The following is a 9368-nucleotide window of genomic DNA, read 5'->3' on the forward strand; positions in this document are numbered from 1 at the left end:
CATCCTTTCATTGGTGCTCAGCCCTCTTTATGTTCCAACTCTCTACATCCATACACGACTATTGGGAAAACCATAGCTTTGACTAGATGGACTTTTGTTGGCAAAGTGATGTCTCTGCTTTTTAATATGCTGTCTAGGTTGGTCATAGTTTTCCTTCCAAGGAGCCAGCGTCTTTTAATTTCATGGCTGTAGTCACCATCGGCAGAGATTTTGGAGCCCAAGGAAACAAAATCTGTCACTCTTTCCACTTGTTCCCTCCATCTCCCTTCCCAGAAGTTCATCCTGTTTGGTGGAACAGTTACAAATGTGCTTGGAAAATTGCCACTTAGAAAAGCATGGAGAAAGGTAATATATATAAAGACTTTTTATTGGTTCTCAGGTCTGTCCTGACTGAGCACTTCTTACAACGCTAATGCCTAGAGCAGTGCTGTTCATACCTTAGAGCACAACACTAGCACTTGGCAGACTTGTAGACACAGATGGTTGAGCCCTACCTTCAGAGCTTTTATTCAGTCTGGAGTGAAGGGGGGAAATTTGCAATTTTAACAGGTTACTAGGTGATGCTGCTGTCCTGGCCATTATACTTTAAGAACTACTGACCTACAATAGTAGTTAGTAGCCATTCAATACATTTGTTAAATAAATGAATGAAATAAATTAATCTTAACAACAAGTATTTGAAATACATTAGAATTACTTTTTTACAAACAGGGCATCTGGGGGACAAAGAAGTGAAGTGAATTGTGCAAGGTAAGAATTGTACCCAATTTTCTTATATCTAAAGTCATGGTTCTTCAAACAAGGTTGCCGGAGGGGAAGGGATAGTTGGGGAGCTTGGGATGGACATGTACATGCTGCTATATTTAAAATGGATAACCAACAAGGACCTGCTATATAGCACATTGAACTCTGCTCAATGTTATGTGGGAGCCTGGATTTGGGGGAGAATGAATACATGTAAGTATATGGCTGAGTCTGTTGTCTGTTTACCTGAAACTATCACAACACTGTTAATCAGCTATGCTGCTGCTGCTGCTGCCAAGTCGCTTCAGTCGTGTCCAACTCTGTGCGACCCCATAGACGGCAGCCCACTAGGCTTCCCCGTCCCAGGGATTCTCCAGGCAAGAACACTGGAATGGGTTGCCATTTCCTTCTCCAATGCATGAAAGTGAAAAGTGAAAGTGAAATCACCCAGTCATATCTGACTCTTCGCGACCCTGTGGACTGCAGCCTACCTGGCTCCTCCATCCATGGGATTTCCCAGGGAAGAGTACTGGAGTGGGTTGCCATTGCCTTCTCCGTTAATCAGCTATACCTCAATAGAAAATAAACAGTTTTTTTTTTTTTTTTTTTTTTAAAGAAGGTAAAAAAAAAAGTTACGATTCTTAACAACTATGTTTTGCTATGGCCTCTGGGTAAATTTAATGGTTTTAACTTTAAGATATTAGAGAATTTATTACCACACTCCAGTGTTTGGATGTTTTTCCTATTAGCATTGTTCAATTGTTTTTTTTTTTTTCTTTTCTTTTTCTGCTATAAGCATTACTGTAATCAGAAAATTCCATAAAAATATTATAAATGCCTTAAAATAAAATAACATCATAAAGTATGTTAAAAATACATATAAACAGTGCAATGCAATATTTACAACATGTGTTACTGATTTGGAGTTTTTCATAATATTTGGGTGGCTCTTACAACTCAATAGCATAATAGACTTGGACTTGAATGGAAAATTCAGAGTAAGGGAAACATAAAGGGCCAATAAACAAATGGAAACTCAACTAACAACAGAAAAAATACAAATGAAAACAAAAAAAATCCTTCCTTTGTTTAATCAAATCATAAAAATTAAAAAGGCTGATAAGATTCTGGTTTGTCTGGGAGTCAGTAAATATAACTATCATATGCTGTGGGTAGGAATAATATATAAGCACAACCTTTACAAAGTAGGGCTTGTATACAGACGTCAATTACAACAATAATGATAATATTGAAATTTGAAAACAACACAAATATCCATGAGTAGAGAGGACTGGTTCGATACATTATGATACACATACTGACAAGGAATACAGGCATACTGTGGAGACATTTTTTGGCGTGGTTCCAGACCACCACAATCAAGGGAATACTGCATAAAATTCATCACACTGGTTTCCCAGTGCATATAAAAGTTATGCTTACACTATACTGTAGTCTCTCAAGTATGTAATAGTATTATGTCTAAACAAAGTCAGAGAAGGCAATGGCACCCCTCTCCAGTACTCATGCCTGGAAAATCCCATGGACGAATGAGCCTACTAGGCTGCAGTCCATGAGGTCGCTAAGTCGGACACGACTGAGCGACTTCACTTTCACTTTTCACTTTCATGCATTGGAGAAGGAAATGGCAACCCACTCCAGTGTTCTTGCCTGGAGAATCCCAGGGATGGGGGAGCCTGGTGGGCTGCCGTCTATGGGGTCGCACAGAGTCGGACATGACTGAAGTGACTTAGCAACTTAGCAACTAAACAAAGTATGTACCTTAATTTACAAATACTTTATTGCTTAAAAAACATGAACTATCATTTCAGCCTTCAGTGGGTCACAGTAGTAACAGCTATGTTACTACTATGTTACTAACAGTAACAGCAGTAACTTAGTAGTAACAGTAGTAAAGATTACCGATCACAAATCACTATAATAAATATAATAATAACGAAAAAGTTTGAAATATTAAAAGAATTACTAAAATGTGACACAAAGACATGAAGTGAACAAATGTTAGAAAAACAGTCCCAACAGACTTGCGTGATGCATGACTGCCTCAAACCTTCAGTTTGTAAAAATACAGTGTCTTCAAATCACAGTAAATTGAGGTATGCCCCATATAGATGTGAATATGTGAATGTATGTGTATATATGAATGAGCACCTATGTCTGAGTGTGTATCTATACATATACAAGTATTGTCTAATTTTTTCCACCCTAATTCTAATTCACTCTAGTTTTTCCTCCCAGAGAGCTTGGGAGCCCAGCACCCCAATAGCAATAAGCACAACTAGAGTCCATATCTTGTCTTCTAAATACTGTTATCCAATGAAAAGGACAAGGACTCTTTGGAGAAATGACTGATTACATGGACAGGGCAGATAAAGAATACAATGGGCCCAGAACATTTTGCTGTGCCAGAAAGCAAGTGCTCAAAAGATGACGGGAGGGGAGCATACCAAAAGGCCACAAAGGTCAGTCTGAAAAGGCTCTTTAGAAACCTGATAAGATAGAAAACAGAATGGCTACACTTCCGTGATATTCCTGCCAAATACGCATAACCTGAATCCACTTAAGAAATATTAAGCAAAGCCAAATGGAGGGGCAATGTAAAAAATAACTGAGCTCCAATGTTGTGAGAGCCAAAGAAAGTTGAGGGCATATTTTATACTGAAGGCAAATAGACATGACAACTACATGCAACTGGGGATTCTGAACTGGATCCTTTTGCCATTGTTAGAATAACTGCTAAAAACCTACTGGGATCTGAGTTTAGATGATAGTAATATATCAATGTTAATTTCTTATTTTGATAATTGTAGTTTGGTTGTGCTGGAGAATGTCTGTGGGAAATGTGCACTGAAGATGCTTGGGGTTATGTTTATTTTCTATTGCTGTGTAATATGTTACCATGAGCTTTGCAGCTTAAGACAATGCTTGTTTATTAGCTCACAGTTCTGTAGTTCAGTAGTCTGGGAGGGCTTGACTAGTTCTCTGTTTAGGTCTCATGAAGCTGACATCAAGATGTCGGCTGTTCTGTGCTCTTATTTATCTGGTGATCAGGGGAAGAAGCCCCTTGGAAGCTTCTTTGGGTTGGTGGCAGAACTCAATTATTAATATTTTGTACTGATAGGACTTATTTCCCCATCTCCTTGCTGGCTTTTGACAGAGGGTTGCTCTCAACTCCTGGAGGTTTCTCTCTGTCCTTGCATTTGGCTCCTGACATCTTCAGAGCACAGTAGTGATGCATCCAAGCCTTATCATGTTTCCAAATTCTTTGACTTCCCCTTCTGCCAAAGGCCATATAAAACTTTCTCCTTTTAAAGAGCTTGTGTGATTAAATTAGTCCCACCTGAATAATCTCCATTTTTCCATATATGTAACATAATGGTAGGAGATGAAAGTCATAAGGGCCCTCTTCAAATTTTGTGTACCATGGGGTTAATGGGGTCTCAGGCTGGCATTACTCTCAAACAATTCAGGGAAAAATTCTCTGTACAGCTTTTGCAATATTTCTATAAATTTGTGATTTGTCTTCAAATTAAAAGTAAACATAAAGATTTATACAGTGAAGTTCTGGTCCCAAATAACATAGAATAAACACTTTCTACTCTGCAGCCCTGAACAGAGCTGTGAAAAACCAGAGAGAGTGTGTGCTGCAGCTATTTGAATTCTCTGTAAAGGAAATATTAAATGGCAGATGTACCGGTGAAGAATACCGGAATCTGAAGTACTCTCAAATGGATAGATGTAAACAAGACCCAAAATTTCATAACATTATATTCAATGTCCAAAATACAAACCAAACTCACTCAGCATATAAAAACCATGAAAATCTCAAAAGTATGGGGAAAGGCAATCAACAGACACCAGTGATAGTTGCTATCTGTAAATATTTGCTAGTCTTTTAAGCAACTATTATAAAAGTGCTCAAAAGAGCCATCACCCTTGAAAAACTAATTAAAATGGAAATTACCAGCAAAGAAATAAATATAAAAAAGAACTTAATGGAAGTTTTAGAACTGCAAAAATGCAATAACTAAATTTTAAAACTGACACAATAGATTTAATGAAAATAGGGAGATAACAGAGGAAAGAGATAGCTAATTGGAACATTAATCAATAGATATTGTCCAAATTGAACAGCACTCAAAATAAAATAGATAAACTCAATAGCCCTACAACTATTAAAAAAATCAAGTTCATGGTTTAAAAACACCCCAAAACAAAACTCTACACCTAGATGGTTGCACTGGCAATTCTACCAAACATTTAAAGAAGAAACAGCACCAATAGTACACACTCACTTCCAGAAGATAGAATATGCCATAGGCGGGATGATGATTCTCCAGATAGCCACACCCTAACCACTGGAACCTATGAATATGTTAATGCTACATGGCAAAAGGGACTTTGCTGATTTGATTAAGAGTTTGGACCTTGAGATGAAGAGATTGCCCTCATTATCCATGTGAGGCAAATCTAATCTTTAAACACAGAGAACATTTCCTATCTAGGTCAGAGAGATGAGATAGAAGGAGAAAGAGAAATTGAAAATGTGGCAAACACTTTACCAGCCATTACTGATTTTGAAGATGGAGAAAGAGATTCATGAGCCAAAATATACGGTTGGCTTCTGGAAGCTGGGAATGACCTCTAGCTGACAGTCAATAAGAAAATGGGGATTTCAGTCCTACAATCACAAGGAACTGAATTTTGCCAACAGTCTTTGAGGAAAGAAACAGATATTCCCCTAGAACCTCCAGAAAGGAATACAGCTCTGCTGACATCTTGATTTTTGGCAGATGAGGCCTATGAACAAGATAATTGTAAGGTAATATATTTGTATTATATAAAGCTCTAAATTTGTGGCAATTTCTATCACAGCAATTGAAAACTAATACAAAAAGGAAAAATACATTCCAACTCATTTTGCAAAGGCAACATTACTCTGATACCGAACCAGAGAAATATACTACAAATAAAAGTAAGACCAATATCTCATAATCACCAAATTAAATTTCTCAATCTAGAGAAAGAATAACCTACTGCAACCAAGTAGGGTTTATCCCAAAAATGAAAGGTGAATTCAACAGTTTGAAAATCAAGCAACATAATCCACTGCATTAAGAACCCAAAGAAGAAAAACCACATGAGCATAGCCATAGAAGCAAGAAAGTTTTTGACAAAATACAATATATATTAATGATTAAAATTGTGATAGAAGTCACATCCATAACCTGATAAAAGGCTTCTACAAAATCCTCCAGCTAACATATTTAATGGTGAGGGACCAAATATTTTCTCTCAAGACTGGGAAAAAAGCAAGGATATCCACTCTCAGCACTCTTATTCAACATCATAATGGAAGCCTTATTCTGTAAAACAGGAAAAAGGCAAAAAAAAAAAAAAAAGAAATAAAAGACATAGAAATTGTAAAATAAATTTTTTTTCCGTATTTGTGGATGAACATTATTGTCTATGAATAAAATCCCAAGGAACCTATATTGGAAAAGAAGAAATAAAACCACATAACTAGACATGAATAACTAAAATATGGACTTCAGCACATACATCACAACTTATAGAAAAGTGACTCAAAATGTAATGTACTTAAATGGTAATTTACATTTAGATATATAAAAATGACTTAAATATAAATGAAAGCATAATGTAAATCATAAAATGTAGATGCAAGACTTAAGAAAATAAAGATGAACTCCCCAGATCAGTAGGTGTCCAATATTCTACTGGAGAAGAGTGGAGAAATAGATCCAGAAGGAATGAAGAGGCTGAGCCAAAGCGGAAGCATTGGCCCAGGTGTGGATGTGTTTGGTGGAGAAAGTAAAGTCTGATGCTGTAAAGAACAATATTGCATAGGAACCTGGACTGTGAGGTCCATAAATCAAGGTAAATTGGAAGTGGTCATACAAGAGATGGCAAGAGGGAACCATCAACAGTTTAGGAATCAGTGAACTAAAATGGATGGGAATGGGCAAATTTAATTCAGACCATTATGTCTACTACTGTGCGCAAGAATCCCTTAGAAGAAATGGAGTAGCCCTCATAGTCAACAAAAGGGTCGAAAATGCAGTATTGATTGGGTGCAATCTCAAAAACGACAGAATGATCTCAATTTGTTTCCAAGGCAAACCATTCAGTATCACAGTAATCCAAGTCTATGCCCCAATTGCTAATGCCGAAGAAGCTGAAGCTGAATGGTTCTATGAAGACCTACAATACCTTCTAGAACTAACACCAAAAAAAAGATGTCCTTTTCAGCATAGGGGACTGGAATGCAAAAGAAGGAAGTCAAGATACCTGGAGTAACAGGCAAGTTTGGTCTTGGACTACAAAATGAAGCAGGGCAAAGGCTAACAGAGTTTTGCCAAGAGAAAGCACTGGTCATAGCAAACACCCTCTTCCAACAACATAAGGGATGACTCTACACATGGACATCACCAGATGGTCAATACCGAAATCAGATTGACTATATTCTTTGCAGCTGCAGATGGAAAAGCTCTAGATAGTCAGCAAAAACAAGACCAGAATCTGACTGGCTCAGATCACGAACTCCTTATTGTAAAATTCAGGCTTAAATTGAAGAAAGTAGGGAAAACCACTAGACCATTCAGGTATGACCTAAATCAAACCCCTTATTATTTTACAGTGGAAGTGAGAAATAGATTCAAGGGATTAGATCTGACAGACAGAGTCCATCATAGCCTGAAGAACTACGGATGGAGATTAATAACATTGTACAGAAGGCAATGATCAAAATCATCCCCAAGAAAAAGAAATGCAAAAAGGCAAAATGGTTGTCTGAGGAGGCCTTACAAATAGCTGAGAAAAGAAGAGAAGTGAAAGGCAAAGGAGAAGAGGATAGATATAACCATTTGAATGCAGAGTTCTAAAGAATAGCAAGGAGAGATAAGAAAGCCTTCCTCAATGATCAATGCAAAGAAATAGAGGAAAACAATAGAATGGGAAAGTCCAGAGATTTCTTCAAGAAATTAGAGATACCAAGGGAACATTTCATGCAAAGATGGACGCAATAAAGAACAGAAATGGCATGGACCTAACAGAAGCAGAAGATATCAAGAAGAGGTGGCAAGAATACACAGAAGAACTATACAAAAAAAAATTCTTAATGGCCCAGATAACCACAATGGTGTGATCACTCACCTACAGCCAGACATCCTGGAGTGTGAAGTCAAGTGGGCATTCGGAAGCATCACTACGAGCAAAGCTAGTGGAGGTGATGGGATTCCACCTGAGCTGTTCAAATCCTAAAAGATGATGCTGTGAAAGTGCTGCACTAAATATGCCAGCAAATTTGCAAAACTCAGCAGTTGTCACAGGACTGGAAAAGGTCAGTTTTCATTCCAATCGGAAAGAAGGGCAATGTAAAAGAATGTTCAAACTACCCCACAAATGCACTCATTTCACTTGCTAACAAGGTAACACTCAAAATCCATCAAGCTAGGCTGCAACAGTATGTGAACGGAGAACTTCCAGATGTTCAAGCTGGATTTAGAAAAGGCAGAGAGGAACCAGAGATCAAATTGCCAACATCAATTGGATCAGAGAAAAACCAAGGGAATTCCAAAAAAACATCTATTTCTGCTTCATTGACTATGCTAAAGCCTTCATTGTGTGGATCACAACAAACTGTGGAAAATTCTTAAAGTGATGGGAATACCAGACCACCTTACCTACCTCCTGTGAAATCCGTTTGTAGGTGAAGAAGCAACAGTTAGAACCAGACATGGAACAACGTCCTGGTTCCAAATTGGGAAAGGAGTATGACAAGCCTGTATATTGTCACCCTGCTTATTAACTTATATGCAGAGTACATCATGCAAAATGCCAGGCTGGATGGAACACAAGCTAGAATCAAGACTGCCAGGAGAAATAACAACCTCAGATATGCAGATGATACCACTGTTATGGCAGAAAGCATAGAGAAACTAAAGAGCCTCTTGATGAAGATGAAGGAAGAGAGTGAAAAGCTGGCTTAAAGCTCAGCATTCAAAAAACTAAGATCGTGGCATCCAGTCCCATGATTTCTTGGCAGATAGATGTGGAAACAGTGCAAACAGTGACAGACTTTATTTTCTTGGGCTCCAAAATCACTGCAGATAGTGACTGCAGCCATGAAATTAAAAGATGCTTGCTCCTTGTAAGAAAGTGAAAGTGAAAGTCACTCAGTCATGTCTGACTTTTTGAGACCCCCATGGGGTATACAGTCCATGGAATTCTCCAGGTCAGAATACTTGAGTGGGTAACCTTCCCTTCTCCAGGGGATCTTCCCAACCCAGGGATCGAACCCAGGTCTCCCACATTAGCTATGACAAATCTAGACAGCACATTAAAAATTGGAGACGTTACTTTGCCAACAAAGTTCCATATAGTCAAAGCTATGTTTTTTCCAGTAGTCATGTACGGATATGAGAGTTGGACCATAAAGAAGGTTGAGCACTGAAGAACTGATTCTTTCCAACTGTGGTGTTGGAGAAGATTCTTGAGAATCTGTTGGACTGCCAGGAGATCAAACCAGTCAATCCTTAAGAAAAGTGAAGTCGCTCAGTCGTGTCCGACTCTTTGCGACCCCA

This window comes from Bos indicus x Bos taurus, chromosome X (genome assembly GCF_003369695.1).
Source record: "Bos indicus x Bos taurus breed Angus x Brahman F1 hybrid chromosome X, Bos_hybrid_MaternalHap_v2.0, whole genome shotgun sequence".
Taxonomy (NCBI): domain Eukaryota; kingdom Metazoa; phylum Chordata; class Mammalia; order Artiodactyla; family Bovidae; genus Bos; species Bos indicus x Bos taurus.